The sequence below is a fragment of the Hyla sarda genome, chromosome 4 (assembly GCF_029499605.1).
Source record: "Hyla sarda isolate aHylSar1 chromosome 4, aHylSar1.hap1, whole genome shotgun sequence".
NCBI lineage: Eukaryota > Metazoa > Chordata > Amphibia > Anura > Hylidae > Hyla > Hyla sarda.
In genome coordinates this window covers 275,054,789-275,080,779 of record NC_079192.1, presented here as the reverse complement: position 1 = coordinate 275,080,779, position 25,991 = coordinate 275,054,789, and positions in this window count along the sequence as shown.

The window sequence follows — 25,991 nt, the reverse complement described above, 5'->3', positions numbered from 1 at the left end:
AGCGTATTAAGGTTCACATTACCCCTTGTTACGTTCCCCAAGGGGTCTAGTTTCCAAAATGGTATGCCATGTGTTTTTTTTTTTGCTGTTCTGGCACCATAGGGGCTTCCTAAATGCGGCATGCCCCCAGAGCAAAATTTGCTTTTAAAAAGCCAAATGTGACTCCTTCTCTTCTGAGACCTGTAGTGCGCCAGCAGAGCAATTTTCACCCCCATTTGGGGTGTTTTCTGAATAGGGAGAAATTGGGCTCAAAATTTTGGGGGGTATTTTCTGCTATTACTCTTTTTAAAATGTTAAATTTTTGGGAAACCAAGCATTTTAGGTAAAATTTTTTTTTACAAATGCAAAAGTCGTGAATCACCTGTGGGGTATTAAGGTTCACTTTACCCCTTGTTTCGTTCCCTGAGGGGTCTAGTTTCCAAAATGGTATGCCATGTGGTTTTTGTTTGCTGTCCTGGCACCATAGGGGCTTCCTAAATGTGACATGCCCCCCAAAAACCATTTGTCGCTCCTTCCTTTCTGAGCCCTCTACTGCGCCCACTGAACAATTAACATAGACATATGAGGTATGTCCTTACTCGAGAGAAATTGGGTTTCAAATACAAGTAAAACTTTTCTTCTTTTTACCCCTTGCAAAAATTCAAAAATTAGGTCTACAAGAACATGCGAGTGTAAAAAATGAAGATTTTGAATTTTCTCCTTCACTTTGCTGCTATTCCTGTGAAACACCTAAAGGGTTAATACACTTACTGAATGTCATTTTGAATACTTTGGGGGTGTAGTTTTTATAATGGGGTCTTTTATGGGGTATTTCTACTATGAAATAGTGAGGCACTTAGCTCGCAAATTTGTCTCCGCCGGCGGTCAAATAGCTTGGACCGTCCCACCGCGATAAGGTAGCCTCCTTGGGACAGACCCCTACACTGTGTATATGCCTCTGTGTGAACAGTTCAGTAAGCATGGCAGGATCTGGAACATCCAAGACACCTTATATACACACCTGATAGAGGTGGGTGGGGTGCAAGGCCAACATGGAGGTAGCCACTCCCCCGTATGGGACGGTCCAAGCTATTTGACCGCCGGCGGAGACAAATTTGCGAGCTAAGTGCCTCACTATTTCATAGTTTCACATTTGCATCTATTACACCATAGCTGTATAGCTCTCCATGTTTTAACTGCATTTTCATGTTTCACCTATATCCTTGTGCTGGCAGTGTGCTGCTGCATTCTTCTGTTGCTGTATATCTAGCCTAGTAGCGTGCACCTGTAGGCCAGGTCCGTATAATAGTTTGGTATCAACTAAAGTGCTGGCTGACTAATTCTTTGTCTGTATTGCACATACGGGGGAGTGGCTACCTCCATGTTGGCCTTGCACCCCACTCACCTCTATCAGGTGTGTATAAAAGGTGTCTTGGATGTTCCAGATCCTGCCATGCTTACTGAACTGTTCACACAGAGGCATATACACAGTGTAGGGTCCGTCCCAAGGTGGCTACCTTATCGCGGTGGGACGGTCCAAGCTATTTGACCACCGGCGGAGACAAATTTGCGAGCTAAGTGCCTCACTATTTCATAGTTTCACATTTGGATCTATTACACCATAGCTGTATAGCTCTCCATGTTTTAACTGCATTTTCATGTTTCACCTATATCCTTGTGCTGGCAGTGTGCTGCTGCATTCTTCTGTTGCTGTATATCTAGCCTAGTAGCGTGCACCTGTAGGCCAGGTCCATATAATAGTTTGGTATCAACTAAAGTGCTGGCTGACTAATTCTTTGTCTATATATATATATATATATATATATATATATATATATATATATTTATATATATATATAAAATAGCGATGATGATTTAAAAGCACAGTGAATGGAAAGGGGGGAAAAGACTAAAAAGGGAAAAACATACAAGGGACCAATGAGAAAGATAATAGATATAGATTAAATAAATTGGAAAATAGAAATAATAAAATTCATTAGAGAAATATAAGTGAAATGTAAATGTAAAGATCAAACATATATACATATATATATATATATATAACAAAATAGGATGAAAATCTACATATATTAATGAAATTAGCAGAGAAGACAGACAATACTTATCCTTGATGCAGAGCAGCGAAGAAGAGGAAGTATTGTACCTGCATGCAACTTATATCTCCTGTACTGGTTGCTGATTGGTTGTTAATGCATACCTACTTTGCATATTACCTGTTTTTTCTTTTAAAAAGTTTTGTTGTACCTTGCTGCTATGTTTTTGACAGTAAAGAATAATAGCATAATGGAAGTCTCCTGTCGTGCCATTAAATCCAACTTTTTAAATAACCATATTACAAATGGTCTTAAATTTTCATCAGTAACATGTAAAACTCACCGCGGATAGCAGGTACCCAGGGAGTAGTAGATCCGTAGTTCCACGGTAGTCTGGAGCTGGTAATGTACCTGATCGGCGGGCGGCGATGAAGTGCGGCTCCCTCGTGGCTCCCTGATGAAGACTACGGAAGCCAGCCAACATCTGGGGGGGGGGGGGGGGCTAAACTTTGGAGACCACATACAGTGCTCTCTAAACTGTAGCCCCCCCCCCCCCAGATGTTGCAAAACTACAACTCCCAGCATGCCCAGACAGCCGTTTGGGCATGCTGGGATTTATAGTTTTGCAAGATTTAGAGGGTTGCAGTTTGGAGATGACTTTGCAGTGATCTATAAACTGTAGTTCTCCAGATCTTGCAAAACTACAACTCCCAGCATGCCCACACAGCAGTTTGCTGTCTGGGCATGCTGTGATTTATAGTTTTGCAACATCTGGAGGGGCACAGTTTGGAGATCACACTGCAGTGGTCTCTGAACTGTGGCCCTGCAGATGTCGCAAAAGTGCAAATCCCAGCATGCCCAAACAGCAAACAGCTGTCTCGCCATGCTGGGAGTTGTAGTTGCGCACCTGAAACTGTTGCATAACTACATCTCCCAGCATACACTTTGGTGATCAGTACATGCTGGGAGTTGTAGTTTTGCAACAGCTGGAGGCACCCTGGTTGGAAAATACTGAGTTAGGTAACAGAACCTAACTGAAGGTTTTCCAACCAGTGTGCCTCCAGCTGTTGCAAAAGTACAACTCCCAGCATGCACGTTCTGTCAGTACATGCTGGGAGTTGTAGTTTTGCAACAGCTGGAGGTTTGCACCCCATGTGAACGTACAGGGTACATTCACACAGGTAGGTTTACAGTAAGTTTCCTGCTTTAAGTTTGGGTTGCGGCAAATTTTCTGCCGCAGCGCAAACTCCTATCGGTAAACTCACTGTAAACCTGCGCCAGTGTGAATGTACCCTAAAAACACTACACTAACACAAAATAAAGGGTAAAACAATGCATATACACCCCCTTACACTGCCCCCGCCCCCCCAATAAAAAAAAAACATTGTACGGCAGTGTTTCCAAAATGGAGCCTCCAGCTGTTGCAAAACAACAACTCCCAGCATTTCTGGACAGCCACTGACTGTCTAGGCATGCTGGGAGTTTAGCAACAGCTGGAGGCACCCTGTTTGGGAATCACTGGCGTAGAATACCCCTATGTCCACCAGTATGCAATTCCTAATTTAGTCCTCAAATGCGCATGGCGCTCTCTCACTTTGGAGCCCTGTCGTATTTCAAGGAAACAGTTTAGGGCCACATATGGGGTATCTCCGTATTTGGGAGAAATTGCACTTCAAATTTTGGGGGGCTTTTTCTCCTTTTACCCCTTATGAAATGGAAAAGTTTGGGGTCTATATCAGCCGTTTAGTGTAAAAAAAAAAATTTTTTTTACACTAACATGCTGGTGTTGGCCCATACTTTTTATCTTTACAAGAGGTAAAAGGAAAAAAAGACCCCCAAAATTTGTAACACAATTTCTCCTGAGTACGGAAATACCCCATATGTGGGCATAAAATGCTCTGCGGGCGCACAACAAGGCTCAGGAGTGAGCCTTGGTGATTTGCACAGGGGTGGCTGATTGTACAGCGGTTCTGACATAAACGCAAAAAAATGAATACCCACATGTGACCCCATTTTGGAAACTACACCTCTCATGGAATGTAATAAGGGGTGCAGTGAGCATTTACCCCCCACAGATTTTTGGAACAGTGGTCTGTGAAAATGAAAAATGTAATCTTTCATTTGCACAGTCCACTGTTCCAACGATCTGTCAAATGCCTGTGGGGTGTAAATACTCACTGCACCCCTTATTAAATTCCGTGAGGGGTGTAGTTTCCAAAATGAGGTCACATGTGGGGGGGGGGGGGTCCACTGTTCTGGCACCACAAGGGGCTTTGTAAATGCACAAGGCCCCCGACTTCTATTCCAACCAAATTCTCTCTCCACAATCTCAATGGCGCTCCTTCTCTTCTGAGCATTGTAGTTCACCAGCAGAGCACTTGACGTCCACTCATGGGGTATTTCCATACTCAGAAGAAATGTGGTTACAAATTTTGGGGGGCATTTTCTCCTATTACCCCTTGTAGAAATGTAACATTTTGGGAAAAAATCAGCATTTTAGTAAAAAAAAATTTTTCCTTTACACATCCAACTTTAACAAAAAGTCGTCAAACACCTGTGGTGTGTTAAGGCTCACTGTACCCCTTGTTACATTCCCTGAGGGATGTAGTTTCCAAAATAGTATGCCATGCGGGGGTTTTCTGGCTGTTCTGGCACCATAGGGGCTTCCTAAATGTGACATGCCCCACAAAAACCATTTCAGAAAAACTCACTCTCCAAAATCCCATTGTCGCTCCTTCCCTTCTGAGTCCTCTACTGCGCCCGCCGAACACTTGACATACACAAATGAGGTATTTCCTTACTCGAAAGAAATTGAATTACAAATTTTAGGAAGATTTTTCTCCTTTTACCCCTTGTAAAAATTTAAAAAACGGGTCTACAAGAACATGCGAGTGTAAAAAATTAAGATTTTGAATTTTCTCCTTCATTTTGCTGCTATTCCTGTGAAACACCTAAAGGGTTAACACACATACTGAATGTCATTTTGAATACTTTGAGGGGTGTAGTTTTTATAATGGGGTGATTTGTGGGGTATTTCTAATATGATGGCCCCTCAAATCCACTTCAAAACTGAACTGGTCCCTGAAAAATTCAGATTTTGAAAATTTTGTGAAAAATTGTAAAACTGCTGCTATACTTTGAAGCCCTCTGATGTCTTCCAAAAGTAAAAACATGTCAACTTTATGATGCAATCATAAAGTAGACATATTGTACATGTGAATCAATAAAAAATGTATTTGGGATGTCCATTTTCCTTATAAGCAGAGAGTTTCAAAGTTAAAAAAAAATGCAGAATTTTCAAATTTTTCATCAAATTTGGGAATTTTTCACCAAGAAATGATGCAAGTATCAACGAAATTTTACCACTAACATAAAGTAGAATATATCACAAAAAAAAAATCTCGGAATCAGAATGAAAAGTAAAAGCATCCCAGAGTTATTAATGCTTAAAGGGGTTCTCTGGTGCTTGAACATCTTATTCCCTATTCAAAGGATAGGGAATAAGATGCCTGATCACAGGAGTCCTGCAGCTGGGGACCCCCGGGATCATGCACGCGGCACCCAGTTTGTAATCAGTGCCCGGAGCGTGTTCGCTCCGGGACTGATTACCGGCGACCGCAGGGCCGGCAGTGTGTGACCTCACGCCTCCGCCCCCGTGTGACATCACGCTCCGCCCCTCAATGCAAGCCGACGGGAGGGGGCATGATAGCTATCACCCCCCTCCCGTAGGCTTGCATTGAGGGGCAGAGCATGATGTCACATGGGGGCGTAGGCGTGACGTCACACACCGCCCGCCCTGCGGTCGACCATAATCTGACCTGGAGCGAACACGCTCCGGGTCTGATTACAAATTGGTTGCCGCGTGCATGATCCCGGGGGTCCCCTGCTGCTTTGGATAGGGGATAAGATGTTTAACCTCTTAAGGACCCATGACGTATGCATACGTCATGAGTCCCGGTCCTGCGATATAACGCGGGGTCACACGGTGACCCCGCATCATATCGCGGCGGGCCCGGCGTCATAGTGAAGCCGGGACCCGCCTCTAATAGCGCGCGGCACTGATCGCTGTGCCGCACGCTATTAACCCTTTAGCCGCGCGCTCAAAGCTGAGCCGCGCGGCTAAAAACGAAAGTAAAAGTGCCCGGCTAGCTCAGGGAGCTGTTCGGGATCGCCGCAGTATAATCGCGGCATCCCAAACAGCTGTAGCACAGGAGGAGGTCTTCTTACCTTCTCCTGTGCTGTCCGATCGCCGATTGAATGCTTCAAGCCTGAGATCCAGGCTTGAGCATTCAATCGCCGAAAACACTGATTGATCCATTCCTATGGAGATGGATCAATCAGTGTAAAAGATCAGTACATGCAATGTTATAGCCCCCTATAGGAGCTATAATATTGCATAAGAAAAGTATAAAAAAAATCATTAACCCTTTCAATTATCCCTTCCCCTAATAAAAGTTTGAATCACGCGGCATTTCCAAAAATAAAAAAAACATTATGTAAATAATAATAAAAATAAACATATGTGGTATTGCCGCGTGCGGAAATGTCCGAATTATAAAAATATACCGCTTTTTATACCGCTCATTCAATGGCGTACGCGCAAAAAAATTCCAAATTCCAAAATAGCGCATTTTTGATAACTTTTTATACCACAAAAAAGTGAGTAAAAAGTGATCAAAAAGTCTGATCAGAACAAAAATGGTACCGCTAAAAACTTCAGATGACGGCGCAAAAAATGAGTCCTCAAAGCGCCCTGAACACAGAAAAATTAAAAAGTTATAGGGGTCAAAAGATGACCATTTTAAACGTATAAATTTTCCTTCATGTATTCATGATTTTTTTCGGAAGTGATACAAATTCAAACCTATACAAGTAGGGTATCATTTTAACTGTATGGACCTACAGAATAAAGATAAGGTATCATTTTTGACAAAAAAAATTACTACGTAAAAACAGAAGCCCCCAAAACTTACAAAATAGTGTTTTTTCATCAATTTTGTCGCACATTGATTTTTTTTCCTGTTTCACCGTAGATTTTTGGGTAAAATGACTAATGTCATTACAAAGTAGAATTAGTGACGCAAAAATTAAGCCATTATATATAATTTTAGGTGAAAATTTTTAAGAGTTATGATTTTTTATGATTGAAAATGAAAAAATGGAAAAAGCCCGGGTCCTTAAGGGGTTAAGCACCTGAGTACCCCTTTAACGTGACAGTGGTCAGATTTGCAAAAAAAGGCCTGTGTCCTTAAGGTGAAAATGAGCTGCGTCCTTAAGGGGTTAAAGTTGTGTAATGGGCAAAAAATTTTTTTTTTGTTATCAGATTCAAGTTTTTCGAAAAAAAAAAACGCCGATCATGCCGCAACGCAAGCAGTGATTTTTATTTCAGGGAGAACAACCTTTTTTTAACGAAACAATGGGTAAACTAATCTTATTAATAGTTTTCAATCTATTGGGTGCTAACATATTTTGTAACTTATTTGACCTCCTATATGTTATTCCTGGAGTGTTTGGTACTAACTCTTTTAAAATAGAATCGCTCAGAATAATATGCCAATTGCGCTTGAGGATCATTTTGATCTCTTTGGCTACACCATTATAGTTAGTAATAAAATTATATTTAAACCGATCATTAGTCACTTTTTTATTTTTATATTTAATCATATTTTTACTTTTATCAGATTTTGATGTATGAGCCCCTTCAATATTAAGTTGTTCTACTTCGTTCTTTTCCACAGGGTTACCGAAATGTATTTGTTTTTTGTTTTTAACTTTTTGATATGCTTGAGTTAGTAATGATATCGGGTAGCCCTTAGCTACAACCGTTCCCTTAAAAGCATACAAACGTGTAGTGGACACAGCACCAAAAAGCCGGAGACTCAAATCTTGATGAAGTGTGACTTTATTCGCTCCCCAAAGTGCAACGTTTCGGCTACAAACTGCCTTTTTCAAGCAGTTTGTTGCCGAAACATTGCATTTTGAGGAGCGAATAAAGTCACACTCCATCAAGATTTGAGTCTCCGGCTTTTTTTGTGCTGTATCCACGTTTGTATGCTTCTCCGGGCTGGCATTCCTGGATGATTACTTGCACAGCTGTGAAGTCCAGTGCTGTCTCTTTAACACATTTCCCCTTAAAAGTACAGCTTGATTAAAAAAATCTGAGTCTGCTGTACAGTTTTTACGTGTTCTAAGGTTTTGTCCATACGGGACGCCCTTCAACCAACTGGGATAATGTGCACTAATATATTCTAAAAAACTGTTAGCATCAACGGATTTGAAATGGATTTTGGTGGATATACATCCTGCTCTGTTTTGGATTTCTAAGTCTAAAAATGTAATACTATCTATAGAATAATGTAGTGTAAATTGGAGTTCCCACTTATTGGAATTGACTACATAAAGCATATGGGGTTTTAGTTTCAATTACAGACTTGTCTACCACAATTTATCATTTGTACCCAATATAGGACTGGCGGATATGAACCCCTTATTCCTCTGTGGTAAAACTTTGCATCATAGGTATGGAGTTTATCTTTGACCTATTTGCCTATTTCTTATGAGAACATTGGTCAATTGGGTTATTTCTTCCAGGATTTGTGTTAATCCATTCTTATAATATTATGATTTTATAATATATAGGAACATACAATGGGTAAAGATATAAAATAGAGGAGTGTTCTTCTTAATAGATAAGATCAGGGCTGGACTGGGACCAAAAATAGGCCTGGGCATATTACATGATGCAGGCCATTTTTTGGGTGGGGGTCTCGACAGTTGTCCTCCACACTCCTCAGCTCCCAAGAGCACTTCAATCATCCTCCACACTCCTCAGCAATACCCCCCCCCCCCCCGTCATCCTCCACACTTCTCAGCCACCCCAGCCCATCTTCCATCCTTCACACTCCTAAGAGCACCCCCCTGTCATCCTCCACACTCCTCAGCAATCCCCCCTCCGTCATCCTCCACACTTCTCAGCCACCCCAGCCCATCTTCCATCCTCCACACTCCTAAGAGCACCCCCCCTGTCATCCTCCACACTCCTCAGCAATCCCCCCCCCGTCATCCTCCACACTTCTCAGCCACCCCAGCCCATCTTCCATCCTCCACACTCCTAAGAGCACACCCCCCCCCTGTCATCCTCCACACTCCTCAGCGCAACCCCCCTCTGTCATGCTCCACACTCCTCAGTGCCCCCTGTCATCCTTCAAGGACAAAAATAAAAGAAAAAGGCTAGCCACTATTTATAGACTCACACCACAATATATACAGAAGAAAATGTATATATTTATTTAATCACACCAAATGTAGCAGAAAACATCAAAACCACTTAAAAACATGTGAGAAATAGAAAACAAGGTGGAGGATTATAATCCCTATAACCACCAACCCTTCCCTGGTAAGCACAATAAGCCTATGGCAAAGGTCCCTGGTATAAGAGTCAAAGTAGGAGATCCTGCATGCAGGTAATGGCCGGGCATAGATAATAATGGACAATCACAAAACCAAATGTCGCCAAAATGCTAAACCATAACAGCCTCAACCAGACCACACCAACCAAAGGGGGGGACACAGCAGCTCCACGTGTTACACTGTCCTGCACGACAGCTTCCTCAGGAGTGAATCATGCTACATGATGTGAAGTATAAATATACCTGTAAACTAGATTCACCTGCATGTATTACATGATGGATAAGTAAAATAACAATCTCATGTCAGATTCTCACCTGAGTGCAAAACGTACTGGTCCCGGGAGCCATGTGACTGGCTCACTGCCATAAGGCATGAGTCAGCCGGGAGGTCTGCGCCATGTGACGAGACCGGAAATGACATAATGCGCGCACGGTGCAAGCGTGTGTGGAGGCCACCCAATGAACTCACACGGTCAGATCGTGAGCACCGCATCATATTACACGTGATCGGAAGTGAGGCAAGTAGTGCAAAATGCACTACGTCAAGTGACAGGAAGTGAGGCACCTCTATAATTCAGATAAAACTGGATGTGCGGCAACATGATGAGCAACAACTCTGACGGAAGTGAGGCCAAACTGTGGGTAAGCCTGATAGGTGATCCTATATTCCTAACTGTATCACCAATGTGTGCTAACTCAAATATAGCCTTATATTTTAGAGACCAGATAAAAATAATTAAACAGATATGAGAAAATATGTCGCTTATTATTCTCTAAACGTGTAAAGGGTGACTTACAACCATTTATCCATTAAAAGTGACAAATGAATATCAAATTGTGATACATGCTTTATATCTATGGAGACACATAATTATGCAGCATATCCATAGCGTGAACAATTACCAAATATCATAATACATAAAATAAATTGCATTAAAAAGCACACATGACTATGTACAATAATAAATATACAGAGTCAGTAATACCAATAACAATGTGACACTAAATGCACATAACAATAGCAAATAATCAAATCCTGATCCCCAATAAAATACAACATCAGTCAAGATGGCTTCCGATGTGTTCATCTTAGATGGTAGATACATAACCAGTTTGGCGCAGGAATCTAGAAAGATAAATAGCGCAAAAAAAAAGATTATAGTATCAACTACAATAATGTAGACCCCTTTATCCTCCACGCTCCTCAGCGCTCCTTCTGTCCTCCACACTTTTCAGCCCCCTCTGTCATCCTCCACAGTCCTCAGTGCACCCCCCTCTGTCATCCTCCACACTCCTCAGCACACACCCCTCTGTCATGCTCCACACTCCTCAGCCGCCTGTCATCCTCCATATTTTCTGTCATACCTAGCATTTGACCCCCTCCGCACCTTGACTTTGCTGCAGCTGTCGGTGGCAGTGGGATCTCCTTTTGCAGCTGCAGCTTCTATTTAGAAATATTAATCCTTCCAGTACTTATCAGCTGCTGTATGCTTCAAAGGAGGTTGTAAAGTTCCTTTATGTCTGACCACAGTGCTCTATGTCAGCAGACAGCACAGTGATCAGACAGAAAAATCTGTATAACTTTTTTGGCACCAGTTGATCATAAAAAAATTTCTTTCCACCGGAGTAACCCTTTAAAGTATCCCTGCCCAGGCTCACCATACTTGGAGCCGGGGGACCGTCTCCGAATGAGGTCCCCACAGAAGGAGGCCTCACGGTGGGGGAACTGTTGAGAGCGGCTTGAGCCGCATTTGTTTTATATAAAAAAAAATGCTGACTGGGGCACATGTACCGTCCCGGGGACAGCCCAGCCCGCCTAACAATTTCCCGGTATGCCCGATGGCCAGTCCGGGCCTTGGATTAGATCAACCATTACAGTTGAATAGCTCTGCTTTCCACAGAAGTCTAGATTTTTCTTAATGTGTGTGAACTTCCCTCAGGAAAGTAGAGAGGAATTCCATGGTATCTCTGGTTGACTCTATTGATTGTTACCTCTTAGCTCTGTCATGACAAGTCTGCAGTTATGTGCTGAGATCTGTTGACAGTTAAACAGGTTGAAGGTATGTAACAATACCTGTCTGACATATGCAATTTAAACAAAATTACCATAAATCTTTATGTCCGCCATACATTTGAGAGCAGCCCAGATCAAGTGCTTAGAAAATTCATAACAAGTGATAGACATTAGTGTCACTATCTATTTTTAGGTAGTGAAAGTTAAAGGCTGTAAGACATGCTATTAGAGAAAAAGACCATGTGGCTTAGTCTTTGCTTGGTTTTGTATTCACACAAAGTACACATTTTTTAGTTGTAGTGGTACTCACTTATGGAAATACTATATATTGTTCATTCTGGAATAGCAACTGTAAAATGAATAGCTGGATTCTTGTATACTGCTAATTTACTACTGTATATAAAAATGCACAGTGGGGCATATTTACGTTCTGTATAAACTTGCAGAACCATGGGCTTTTCTGCACACACTGCACCAAAATCTGCACTACTTTTCATTACAGTATGGTTGAAAAAAGACACGTCATATTTCTACATACACATTAATATTATTCTCTCTTTTTATTTTTTATTAAATAAATAATCTTTTTTTTTTAAAGAGCAGGGTCACATAGAGCACATGCACAATATATTTCACACTGCAGATGCTGCAACTGCTGTAACAAGAGCGAACTCCCTGCTGTGGCCGCGTAGCTCTCTGCCACCGCTCTTAGAAGTGAATTTCCTGCTGCACATCTGCTACAAGCAGGTACGGTGTCTACAGCGAGAAATCTGCTGCTATGAGTGAACACACAGAGCCACTCGGCCGCAGCAGGGAGTCACTCTTGCGACTGCCGACTGCGCATCCCCAGCGTGAAATGCTCTGTGGATGCGCTCCGTGTGACCCTACCCTAAAAAGTAAATATATACATCCTTTGGCAAGAGAAAATTAAGACGAAAAAAAAAGTACATGAATTATTTAAGAATTAGCGTAAGACTATTTTGAAGCCCTCGACTGTTTCTGTTGTAACCAGTTCCTGAGGTAGAAGGTTCCAAAGATTTACAGGTCATATTGTAAAGAAGGCTGGTCAGGCAGAGGTAGTGTCCCTTGACTTTTCAGTGGGGGTTTACCATATTTTTGTATTGTCCATTTATGTACTTAAATAAGTTGATCATATCCCCCTTAAATATCTATTCTAACCTTTTCTCATAACAAAGATGTTTCATGCCCTTTATGAGTTTAGTTGTATACCTTTTCCAACTCTAGGACATCCTTTCTATGAACCAGTGCTCAAAACCAAACTTAAAATTTCCCTCTCACTTTAGCAGCAACAGTAGCAGTTTAAAGGGAACCCGTCATTAAGTTTTACCATATATAACGAGTGGCAACACGTAATAGAGGTTAATGTCATGTGTCCTACCATGTTTGGATGTCTGCTGGCACGTCTGTAAATGTGGCAAAAACAACTTTAATAACTGTCACATGCAGTATGTAAATGAGGCTTAAGTAGTCACCAGGCATGCTCAAGTAGTCACCAGGCATGCGGCCTGCTGAAAAAGTCACGGCTCCCCATGCTGTACTCACGCTCATTCAGGCTCTAATCACTGCTATTTAGACATGATTGACAGCCTACCTCTAAGAAATGACATCAGACCCTGACTGAGCTGCTGAATCATACCTAGATAGGTATTATTTGAGCCTGAATAGGCATGATTACTGCTCTGGTAGCCATGACTACTTTAGCAGCCACACGCCCGACTGAGCCTCATTAACATACAGCATGTGACCATTTCTAAAAGTTGTTTACTTCACATTTATAGATGTACCAGCGGACATACAGACATGGCAGAACACGTGATATTAACCTCTATAATGTGTTGCCACTGATTATATAGGGTAAAACTAGTGATTGGTTCCCTTTTAAGTGTGTAACGCCTTCCTTATTGTCCTGCTGCTGTACGTAAATAGTCCATCCTCCTGTATCTGATCTCCACTGCCCCCTACCTTTAGGTTAAAGCCTTGTCATCAGTAGTAACTTAGTGCTTAGTGTAACCTCTTCCTTATTGTGTTGCTGCTGCTTTTTATGTGTACTACATAGCACACTGCAAAACCAGTACATCAGTATCACCCCCCTCACATAATGCATATGTCACGATGCCGGCTGGCAGGAGGTGGATCCTCTGTGCCAGAGAGGGATAGCGAGGACCGTGCTAGTGGACCGGTTCTAAGACACTACTGGTTTTCACCAGAGCCCGCCGCAAAGCGGGATGGTCTTGCTGCGGCGGTAGTGACCAGGTCGTATCCACTAGCAACGGCTCACCTCTCTGGCTGCTGAAGATGCTGAAGATAGGCGAGGTACAAGGGAGTAGGCAGAAGCAAGGTCGGACGTAGCAGAAGGTCGAGGCAGGCAGCAAGGATCGTAGTCAGGGGCAACGGCAGGAGGTCAGGAACTCGGGCTAGGAACAGACAAGGGAACGCTTTCACTAGGCACTAAGGCAACAAGATCCGGCAAGGGAGTGCAGGGGAAGTGAGGTAATATAGGGAAGTACACAGGTGATCACACTAACAGGTAATTGGGAAGATTGGGCCAGGCACCAACATTGGTGCACTGGCCCTTTAAATTGCAGAGACCCGGCGCGCGCGCGCCCTAGGGAGCGGGGCCGCGCGCGCCGGGACAGGACCGACGGAGAGCGAGTCAGGTACGGGGACCGGGGTGCGCATCGCGAGCGGGCGCCACCCGCATCGCGAATCGCATCCCGGCTGGAGGCGGGACCGCAGCGCACCCGGTCAGTGGATCTGACCGGGGCGCTGCAGCAACGAGGATGAGGCGAGCGCTCCGGGGAGGAACGGGGACCCGGAGCGCTCGGCGTAACAGTACCCCCCCCCTTGGGTCTCCCCCTCTTCTTGGGGCCAAAGAACCTGAGGGGAAAAAAAAAGTCAATTTTTCCGTGATGAGGTCCGATGCACATTAGGAGGGGTTCTGTGCGGAAACGCATGAGACAGTCCAATCTTTTATTGTTAATACAATAGATGTAGAGGGGTCTGGCGAGACTGGTCACAGGGACGTAGAACCTGTTGATAAGAGAGGCCAAAAAAAATTTTCCTGCAGATCCGGAATCCAAGGAGACCATAGTAGAGAAGGAGAAGGTAGAGGCAGATATCCGCACAGGCACAGTAAGGCGTGGAGAAGCAGAGTTGACATCAAGAACTGTGTCACCTTTGTGCGGAGTCAGCGTACGTCTTTCCAGGCGGGGAGGACGGATAGGACAATCCTTCAGGAAGTGTTCGGTACCGGCATAGTACAGGCAAAGATTCTCCATGCGGCGTCGTGTCCTCTCTTGAGGTGTCAAGCGAGACCGGTCAACTTGCATAGCCTCCGCGGCGGGAAGCACAGGAACGGATTGCAGAGGACCAGAGGAGAGAGGAGCCGGGGAGAAAAAACGCTTCGTGCGAACAAAGTCCATATCCAGGCGGAGCTCCAGACGCCATCCGGAAGAACGCATGTCAATGCGAGTGGCAAGATGAATGAGTTCATGTAGGTCAGCAGGAGTCTCTCGTGCGGCCAGAACATCTTTAATGTTGCTGGATAGGCCTTTTTTAAAGGTCGCGCAGAGAACCTCACTATTCCAGGACAACTCGTAAGCAAGAGCACGGAACTGAATGGCGTACTCGCCAATGGAAGAAACACCCTGTTCCAGGTTCAGCAGGGCAATCTCGGCAGAAGAAGCTCGGGCAGGCTCCTCGAAGACACCACGGACCTCAGCGAAGAAGGACTGGACTGTGGCTGTGGCAGAATCATTGCGGTCCCCATCAAACTTGTCCGGCAGGGACAAGCAGGGGTTAGGAACGGCCGGTTGCTGCGGAGGAGTTGCAGGAGCCGGCGGAGGAGATGGTTGTTGCAGCTGTAGCTGTGACTGAAGTTGCTGTATCTGCGGCAGCAGCTGCTGTGACTGAAGTTGCTGTATCTGCGGCAGCAGCTGCTGTAACTGTGACTGAAGACGCTGTGTCTCGGAGATCAAGTATGCCAGCTGTTGATCTCGTTGGGCGATCTTTACGCCAAATTTGTCCGGCAGGGACAAGCAGGGGTTAGGAACGGCCGGTTGCTGCGGAGGAGTTGCAGGAGCCGGCGGAGGAGATGGTAGTTGCAGCTGTAGCTGTTGCTGTATCTGCAGCTGCTGTATCTGTGACTGAATACGCAGTGCCTCGGAAGTCAAGTATGCCAGCTGTTGATCTCGTTGGGCGATCTTTAGGGCTAGCTGGGCGACCAGTGTAGGATCTTCAGCGGGATCCATGGCCGGATCTACTGTCACGATGCCGGCTGGCAGGAGGTGGATCCTCTGTGCCAGAGAGGGATAGCGAGGACCGTGCTAGTGGACCGGTTCTAAGACACTACTGGTTTTCACCAGAGCCCGCCGCAAAGCGGGATGGTCTTGCTGCGGCGGTAGTGACCAGGTCGTATCCACTAGCAACGGCTCACCTCTCTGGCTGCTGAAGATGCTGAAGATAGGCGAGGTACAAGGGAGTAGGCAGAAGCAAGGTCGGACGTAGCAGAAGGTCGAGGCAGGCAGCAAGGATCGTAGTCAGGGGCAACGGCAGGAGGTCAGGAACTCGGGCTAGGAACAGACAAGGGAACGCTTTCACTAGGCACTAAGGCAACAAGATCCGGCAAGGGAGTGCAGGGGAAGTGAGGTAATATAGGGAAGTACACAGGTGATCACACTAACAGGTAATTGGGAAGATTGGGCCAGGCACCAACATTGGTGCACTGGCCCTTTAAATTGCAGAGACCCGGCGCGCGCGCGCCCTAGGGAGCGGGGCCGCGCGCGCCGGGACAGGACCGACGGAGAGCGAGTCAGGTACGGGGACCGGGGTGCGCATCGCGAGCGGGCGCCACCCGCATCGCGAATCGCATCCCGGCTGGAGGCGGGACCGCAGCGCACCCGGTCAGTGGATCTGACCGGGGCGCTGCAGCAACGAGGATGAGGCGAGCGCTCCGGGGAGGAACGGGGACCCGGAGCGCTCGGCGTAACAGCATAGTTGTAAACTGTGTAAATCATTAGCCCAACCCACTACCATCCTGTTAAATGCATTTTAACCAGCACTGTGTCTGGCATGGCAGGGGCAGTAGGTATTGTGTTGCGATTGGATAGGCAGCTAAGCAATGAAGTCCTCTGCATCTACTACTGGCAAACAGCCTAGCTCTGGTCCTGCTCCCTGAAATGGAAAAAATGTTGAAGGGAACTCAATGACAGCAGTGAGAGCAAAAAAAATCAGATTGAAACCCCTCTAATCTAGCAAAACCATGCTGATCTCTTAAAACGATAGGTATGCTTTAAGGGATGACTCATTTCTGTGGTATTCCAAAAAATGTTTCCTTCATCCATTCATGTTTATTGGATTACTGTTGAAATTTGCATACTTGAGTTTCCTAACTGTAATGTCGATCCTTATTTTTCGAAGAGAGGATTCTGGTACCATTACAACAAACATGTAAGTAAAACACAAAGATTTATAATTAATTTATTCTTTTACAAAGATTTATAATTAATGGAACATTAAAGGGTACCTCTCATCAAAAAAAACTTTTGATATATTATAGATTAATGTATGCAGAACAACTTTACAATTGCATGTTATTAAAAAATATGCTTCTTTCTATTTAATTTTCCACTTTGAAGAAATGACCACTAGGGGTCTCCCTACCAGTCCTGGCAGCAAGCATTTCAGATTCATGCTGGAGTCCTAAACACTACGAGCTGCCAGTCTGCTTTGTTCACAAAGGAGAACACTCAGCGCCGCCAGCCTGCTTTGTTCACAGCCTGTTTGGCTGTGAACAAAGCAGGCTGGCAGCTCTGAGTGTTTAGGACTCCAGCATGAGTCAGAAATGCTTGCTGACAGGACTGATCGGGAAAAATACAATAGAAAGAAGCATATATTTTATTAACATGCTATTGGAAAGTTATTCAACATTCATTAATCTAAAATATATCAAAAGTTTATTTGATGAGAGGTACTCTTTAATATGCAAAAGATCATCAGCCACAAGAAAGCAACCCAAGTTCTACTATAATTTCACAATTTCCCCAAAGTTAGAAGTCTAAATATATTCACATTTTGAGGTAAGGACTCAGGGTGTTTAGTCCAGTAGAAAAAGCTTTCTTGATAAGTACAACCAGTTCTGTATTATATTTAGTTTACACTTTTGTGACTATCACACAGGAGATGTTTAGACAGAAGACAAGCAGGGCTCTGTACACTGAGGACAAGCAGGGCTCTGTACACTGAGGACAAGCAGGGCTCTGTGCAGTGAGAACAAGCAGGGCTCTGTGCAGTGAGGACAAGCAGGGCTCTGTGCAGTGAGGACAAGCAGGGCTCTGTGCAGGGAGGACTAGCAGGGCTTTGTGCAGGGAGGACTAGCAGGGTGCTCTGTGCTCTGAGGACAAGCAGAGCTCTGTGCAGTGAGGACAAGCAGGGCTCTGTGCTCTGAGGATGAGCAGGGCTCTGTGCACTGAGGACAAGCAGGGCTCTGTGCACTGAGGACGAGCAGGGCTCTGTGCAGTGAGGACAAGCAGGGCTCTGTGCTCTGAGGACGAGCAGGGCTTTGTACAGTGAGGACGAGCAGGGCTCTGTGCACCGAGGACAAGCAGGGCTCTGTGCACCGAGGACAAGCAGGGCTCTGTGCACCGAGGACAAGCAGGGCTCTGTGCACCGAGGACAAGCAGGGCTCTCTGCACTCAGGACAAGCAGGGCTCTGTGCTCTGAGGACAAGCAGGGCACTGTACACTGAGGACAAGCAGGGCTCTGTGCTCTTAGGACAAGCAGGGCTCTGTGCACTGAGGACAAGAAGGGCTCTGTACACTGAGGACAAGCAGAGCTCTGTACACTGAGGATAACAGAGCTCTGTACACTGAGGACAAGCAGGGCTCTGTACACTGAGAACAAGCAGGGCTTTGTGCAGTGAGGACAAGCAGAGCTCTGTACACTGAAGAGAAGCAGGGCTCTGTGCAGTGAGGACAAGCAGGGCTCTGTGCTCTGAGGACAAGCAGGGCTCTGTACATTGAGGACAAGGAGAGCTCTGTACAGTGAGGACAAGCAGGGCTCTGTGCAGTGAGGACTAGCAGGGCTTTGTGCAGTGAGGACTAGCAGGGTGCTCTGTGCTCTCAGGGCAAGCAGAGCCCTGTGCAGTGAGGACAAGCAGGGCTCTATGCTCTGAGGATGAACAAGGCTCTGTGCACTGAGGACGAGCAGGGCTCTGTGCACTGAGGACGAGCAGGGCTCTGTGCAGTGAGGACAAGCAGGGCTCTCTGCTCTGAGGACGAAGAGGGCTTTGTACAGTGACGAGCAGGGCTCTGTGCAGTGAGGACAAGCAGGGCTCTGTGCACTGAGTACAAGCAGGGCTCCGTGCACCGAGGACAATCAGGGCTCTGTGCACTGAGGACAAACAGGGCTCTGTGCACCGAGGACATGCAGGGCTCTGTACACTGAGGACAAGCAGGGCTCTGTGCACGGAGGACAAGCAGGGTTCTGTGCACCGAGGACAAGCAGGGCTCTGTGCACTGAGGACAAGCAGGGCTCTGTGCTCTGAGGACAATCAGGGCACTGTACACTGAGGACAAGCAGGGCTCTGTGCACTGAGGACAAGAAGGGCTCTGTACACTGAGGATAAGCAGAGCTCTGTACACTGAGGACAAGCAGGGCTCTGTACACTGAGGACAAGCAGGGCTCTGTGCAGTGAGGACAAGCAGAGCTCTGTACACTGAAGATAAGCAGGGCTCTTTGCAGTGAGGACAAGCAGGGCTCTGTGCTCTGAGGACAAGCAGGGCTCTGTACACTGAGGACAAGGAGAGCTCTGTACAGTGAGGACAAGCAGGGCTTTGTGCAGTGAGGACAAGCAGAGCTCTGTACACTGAGGATAAGCAAAGCTCTGTACACTGAGGACAAGCAGGGCTCTGTACACTGAGGACAAGCAGGGCTCTGTGCAGTGAGGACAAGCAGAGCTCTGTACACTGAGGACAAGCAGGGCTCTGTGCAGTGAGGATAAGCAGAGCTCTGTACACTGAGGATAAGCAGAGCTCTGTACTTTGAGGACAAGCAGGCTCTGTACAGTGAGGACAAGCAGAGCTCTGTACACTGAGGATAAGCAGGGCTCTGTACGCTGAGGACAAGCAGGGCTCTGTACGCTGAGGACAAGCAGGGCCCTGTACACTGAGGACAAGCAGAGCTCTGTACCCTGAGGACAAGCAGGGCTCTGTACACTGAGAACAAGCAGGGCTCTGTGCAGTGAGGACAAGCAGAGCTCTGTACACTGAGGATAAGCAGGGCTCTGTACACTGAGGACAAGCAGGGCTCTGTACACTGAGGACAAGCAGGGCTCTGTGCAGTGAGGATAAGCAGAGCTCTGTACACTGAGGATAAGCAGAGCTCTGTACACTGAGGACAAGCAGGGCTCTGTGCAGTGAGGATAAGCAGAGCTCTGTACACTGAGGATAAGCAGAGCTCTGTACACTGAGGACAAGCAGGCTCTGTACAGTGAGGACAAGAAGAGCTCTGTACACTGAGAACAAGCAGGGCTCTGTACACTGAGGATAAGCAGGGCTCTGTACACTGAGAACAAGCAGGGCTCTGTACACTGAGGACAAGCAGGGCTCTGTGCAGTGAAGATAAGCAGAGCTCTGTACACTGATAAGCAGAGCTCTGTACACTGAGGACAAGCAGGGCTCTGTGCAGTGAGGATAAGCAGAGCTCTGTACACTGAGGATAAGCAGAGCTCTGTACTTTGAGGATAAGCAGAGCTCTGTACACTGAGGATAAGCAGAGCTCTGTACTTTGAGGACAAGCAGGCTCTGTACAGTGAGGACAAGCAGAGCTCTGTACACTGAGGATAAGCAGGGCTCTGTACACTGAGGACAAGCAGGGCTCTGTACGCTGAGGACAAGCAGGGCCCTGTACACTGAGGACAAGCAGAGCTCTGTACCCTGAGGACAAGCAGGGCTCTGTACACTGAGAACAAGCAGGGCTCTGTGCAGTGAGGACAAGCAGAGCTCTGTACACTGAGGATAAGCAGGGCTCTGTACACTGAGGACAAGCAGGGCTCTGTACACTGAGGACAAGCAGGGCTCTGTGCAGTGAGGATAAGCAGAGCTCTGTACACTGAGGATAAGCAGAGCTCTGTACACTGAGGACAAGCAGGCTCTGTACAGTGAGGACAAGTAGAGCTCTGTGCAGTGAGGATAAGCAGAACTCTGTACACTGAGGATAAGCAGAGTTCTGTACACTGAGGACAAGCAGGCTCTGTACAGTGAGGACAAGAAGAGCTCTGTACACTGAGAACAAGCAGGGCTCTGTACACTGAGGATAAGCAGGGCTCTGTACACTGAGAACAAGCAGGGCTCTGTACACTGAGGACAAGCAGGGCTCTGTGCAGTGAAGATAAGCAGAGCTCTGTACACTGATAAGCAGAGCTCTGTACACTGAGGACAAGCAGGCTCTGTGACATGCTCCAGGCTCACACAGCAGGATGATTGACAAGCCAGGAGCCTTCACAGAACCGTGCTTGTCCTGCCCTCACTTCCTGTATTTTGTCTCCACATATAGACACACAGGCAATAGCTGCAGGGACAAGAAATATTTTTTTTTAACCCAAATATGTACATTTTGTAAGTTATGTGTATTACAATTATACATATAACATTATTCTCTACATTATTAAAAAGTTTTTGCAAATGAGGGGTACACTTTACCTTCTTCCTAACATGACTAAAATAATGTGCAGAATGTGTTCAATGGGGAAATATGGAAAAAGCACAGGAGCTGAGTCTTACTCCATACCTAAAAATAATAAAATCTACATACCACTACACAAAAAGTTATTTATTCAAGTTGTTTTTTTTTTATATATATATCTAGAAAGTAGTAAAACAAATGAAAATAAATAATTGTGGTATAATCTGAAATAAAGTTACCTTACAGTGGCCTTTATCCACAAACATGATAAACGTTTATAGTACACATCCTAAATAGTGTTGAGCGGCATAGGCCATATTCGAATTTGCGAATATTCGCGAATATATGGACGAATATTCGTCATATATTCGCGAATATTCGCATATTCGTAATATTCTCGTTTTATTTTCGCATATGTGGAAAATACGCGAATGCGAAAATTAACATATACGGAAATTAGCATATGCAAAATAAGCATAAACGAAAATTCGCATATACGAAAATTAGCATATGCAAATTTTCGTATATGCGAACATTCGCACAGTAGTATTAGAGCCTTCTTTACACCACACAAGCTGGAAGCAGAGAGGGATGATCACTGTGATGTGTACTGTGAAGAAAAAAAACAATATTCGTAATTACGAATATATAGTGCTATATTCGCGAATATATGGACGAATATTCGCCATATATTCGCGAATATTCGCATAGTCGTAATATTCTCGTTTTATTTTTCGCATATGCGCAGATTCGCGTATGCGGAAATTAGCATATACAAAATTAGCATCGCAAAACGTCGCATATGCGAAAATTTGTATATGCTAATTTTCGTATATGCGAAAATTCGCACACCAGTCTCACACAGTAGTATTAGAGCCTTTTTTACACCACACAAGCTGGAAGCAGAGAGGGATGATCACTGTAATGTGTACTGTGAAAAAAAAAATAATGATAATAATAATAAAATAAAAAAAATGAATATTCATAATTACGAATATATAGCGCTATATTCGCGAATTCGCGAATATGCGATATTCGCGAATAAAATTCGTATTGCGAATATTCGCGAGCAACACTAATCCTAAACAGCCACTATGCTGCCAAAATGATTTGTAATGTATAAAAAAAAACTGTTTAATAATTGATAAGCACACATACCTTCAAGCAACTTTACATCAGTGATTAGAAGCAAAATTTGCATGAAAATGAAACATTGCAACTGAAATGTATACTCAAGTAGACTACAGGCATAGTCTAATAGTTTGCTTTACAGGTTTTAAAGCTTTGAAATACTATAAATTTCAAAGCATTACTGAAGTGATCAAACAAGCATAAAAATACATTTAAAAAGGTTTAATCAAAAAAGCCCCCACCCCAAAAAAATCATATTTTTATTATTTAATTTTTAAAATAGTTCCTTATAAATAAACCACATATTTTGTTCCAACATATTGGTAATTAGCCATAGAATAAAGTTAATAAAGTTAATGTCTTAATTTCTTGCAACCCCCAATTAGTAATGACAGCTATACCATTAAATATATGTAGCCTTAAAGGGGTATTCCAGCATTTTTTTTTTTATTTGACTATGCTACAGGGGCTGTAAAGTTACTGTAGTTCATAATATAGTGTCTGTACCTGTGTGTGACGGTTTTCTCACAATTCTTCTATGATTTTCTCCCCAATATTTATTTTCAACAGCATACAAAATGACTGTTGTCTCAGATTTTTCCCAGGTTGCAATGCGGCCGAGACCTGACTATTCACCTGATGACAGGGAGCCTGTCTGCTTCAATGGTTGGAGTGATCGCTTGGTGGGAGAGGGATCAATCTGCAACTAATGCAACAGCTGTAGGCACCCTGATTGAAAACCACAGGTCTTTTGAATGGATTCAGCTCATTTATGTTTCAATGGGTGGGGTGGCTGATGTGTGGGAGGGAGGAAAATGGAATTCTGGGATTTGTAGTCAAAAAGAGAAAAGTCAAACAGGAAATACCAGTTCACAAAAAGCTACCCACAGTATTATGGTAATCTCACAACATAGCCATTTAGCCCCAAGACAACCGCGGATCCTTCCTAAGCATGTCCATGTGCTGTCTGGCAGGTATGTACTAAAATTACCTTACGGTGGATAACCCCTTTAACCCCTTCCCGCAGAATGTCATATATAAACGCCGGGTTGTGCAGTGCGTTCGCGCATCCCGGCGTTTATAAATGACATGCAGTTAACCCGGCGATGCGCAGCATCGCACGGGTTAACTGGCAGAAGTCCCGCTGTTTCCAGCAGGGGACAACTTCTGCTTCACCCCCAGGACCATCAATTGATGGTCCTGGTCAGCGATCACTGTGATTGGTCCCTGTGGACCAATCACAGTGATCTGGGGTGAAAGTTCAGATCCCCCGCACTGCCCGCCCCTGGAAGTCGGGCAGAACGGGGGACGAAGGCTGCAGGGGCTCGCGGGGACCTGCGGCATTCGGGGGGAACACGTGGGGACCGGCGGACTTACCTGATCCAGCGGCGGGACCGAGGAGCAGCGCGGGACCGGCCACGTGGACGAGCAGCGACGGGTAAGTATGTGGTCCTCAGAGGCAGCAGTGAAGATCTTCACTGCTGCTTCTAGGAGTCTGAAAACTACAACTCCCAGCATGCCTAGACAGCCTTTGGCTGTCTGGGCATGCTGGGAGTAGTAGTTTTGAAACATCTGGAGGGCCTCAGTTTGGAGACCATTGTATAATCGTCTCCAATCTGTGCTCTTCCAGCTGTTGCAAAACTACAACTCCCAGCATGCACTGACTGTCCAGGCATGCTGGGAGTTTTAGTTAAGCAACATCTGGCCCTTCAGATGTTGCCTAACTACAACTCCCAGCATGCCCTTCAGCTGTCTGGGCATGCTGGGAGTTGTAGTTTTGCAACAGCTGGAGACACACTGGTTGGGAAACATTGTTTCTAACTCAGTGTTTCCTAACCTGTGTGCCTCCAGCTGTTGCAAAACTATAACTCCCAGCATGCACTAAAAGACCATGCATGCTGGGAGTTGTAGTTTTGCAACATCTGGAGGGCCCCAGTTTGGAGACCATTGTATAATGGTCTCCAATCTGTGCTCTTCCAGCTGTTGCAAAACTACAACTCCCAGTATGCACTGACTGTCCAGGCATGCTGGGAGTTTTAGTTCAGCAACATCTGGCCCTTCAGATGTTGCCGAACTACAACTCCCAGCATGCCCTTCAGCTGTCTGGGCATGCTGGGAGTTGTAGTTTTGCAACAACTGGAGACACACTGGTTGGGAAACATTGTCTGTTTCTAACTCAGTGTTCCCTAACCTGTGTGCCTCCAGCTGTTGCAAAACTATGACTCCCAGCATGCACAACAGACCATGCATGCTGGGAGTTGTGGTTTTGCAACAGCTGATGCAAGCCCCCCCCCCACCGCCCCGCCACCCCCGTGAATGTACAGCTGGAGGCACCCTGTTTGGGAATCACTGGCGTAGAATACCCCTATGTCCACCCCTATGCAAATCCCTAATTTAGGCCTCAAATGCACATGGCGCTCTCACTTTGGAGCCCTGTCGTATTTCAGGGCAACAGTTTAGGGCGACATATGGGGTATCGCTGTACTCGGGAGAAATTGCGTTACAAGGTTTGGGGGGCTTTTTCTTCTTTAACCCTTCATGAAAAGGAAATGTTGGGGTCTACACCAGAATGTTAGTGTAAAAATTTTTTTTTTTTTACACTAACATGCTGATGTTGCCCTATACTTTACATTTTCACAAGAGGTAAAAGGGAAAAAAGCCCCCCAAAATTTGTAACGCAATTTCTCCCGACTACAGAGATACCCCATATGTGAGCGCAAAGTGCTCTGGGGGCGCACAACAAGGCCCAGAAGGGAGAGCGCACCATGTACATTTGAGGTGATTTGCACAGGGGTGGCTGATTGTTACAGCGGTTTTGACAAACGCAAAAAAAACAAAACCCCACATGTGACCCCATTTCGGAAACGACACCCCTCACGGAATGTAATGAGGGGTGCAGTGAGAATTTACCCCCCACAGGTGTCTGACGGATCTTTGGAACAGTGGTCCATGAAAATGAAAACTTGTACAGCCCACTGTTCGAAAGATCTGTCAGACACCAGTGGGGGGCAAATGCTCACTGTACCCCTTGTTACATTCCTCAAGGGGTCTAGTTTCCAAAATGGTATGCCATGTGTGTTTTTTTTTGCTGTTCTGGCACCTTAGGGGCTTCCTAAATGCGACATGCTCCCCGAGCAAAATTTGCTCTCAAAAAGCCAAATATGACTCCTTCTCTTCTGATAATAACGCTACTGAAATCTACCAATGAGGCCACAGAAAGGCGCATTAAGCTAAAAATGTATAATTTTATTATTAAAGATATTAAGAAAAACAATGCTCAGAAAGGTATCAGATATAGCACTGAATAATGAACACAAAACCAAGGGAGGGGGTTTGGGGTACAGGTGAAAAACCTGACCTGACCAACCCTACCTAGTCTAACCCCTTGCCCTCACTACAATAAGTGTGGACAGGGAGTAGGGATAATATAAGTCACATAAACATTAAGAATAAACAATGCAATGACTTAATATGTGTATATTCTTACTCCTAATGACCTACGCGTTTCACCCTTACTTATAGTTAGGGGTTCATCAGGGCTCAGGGGAGCAGTCAACATATCACAAATAATAATCAAAAAAACACTATAAAAAAGTGATAAATAAACAAGTGAAGCACACGTGATACAAAAGTATAATAACCGCACATTGATACTGAGTAATGATAAATAGATGTATGAGAAGTAGATAAATCATTCCACAC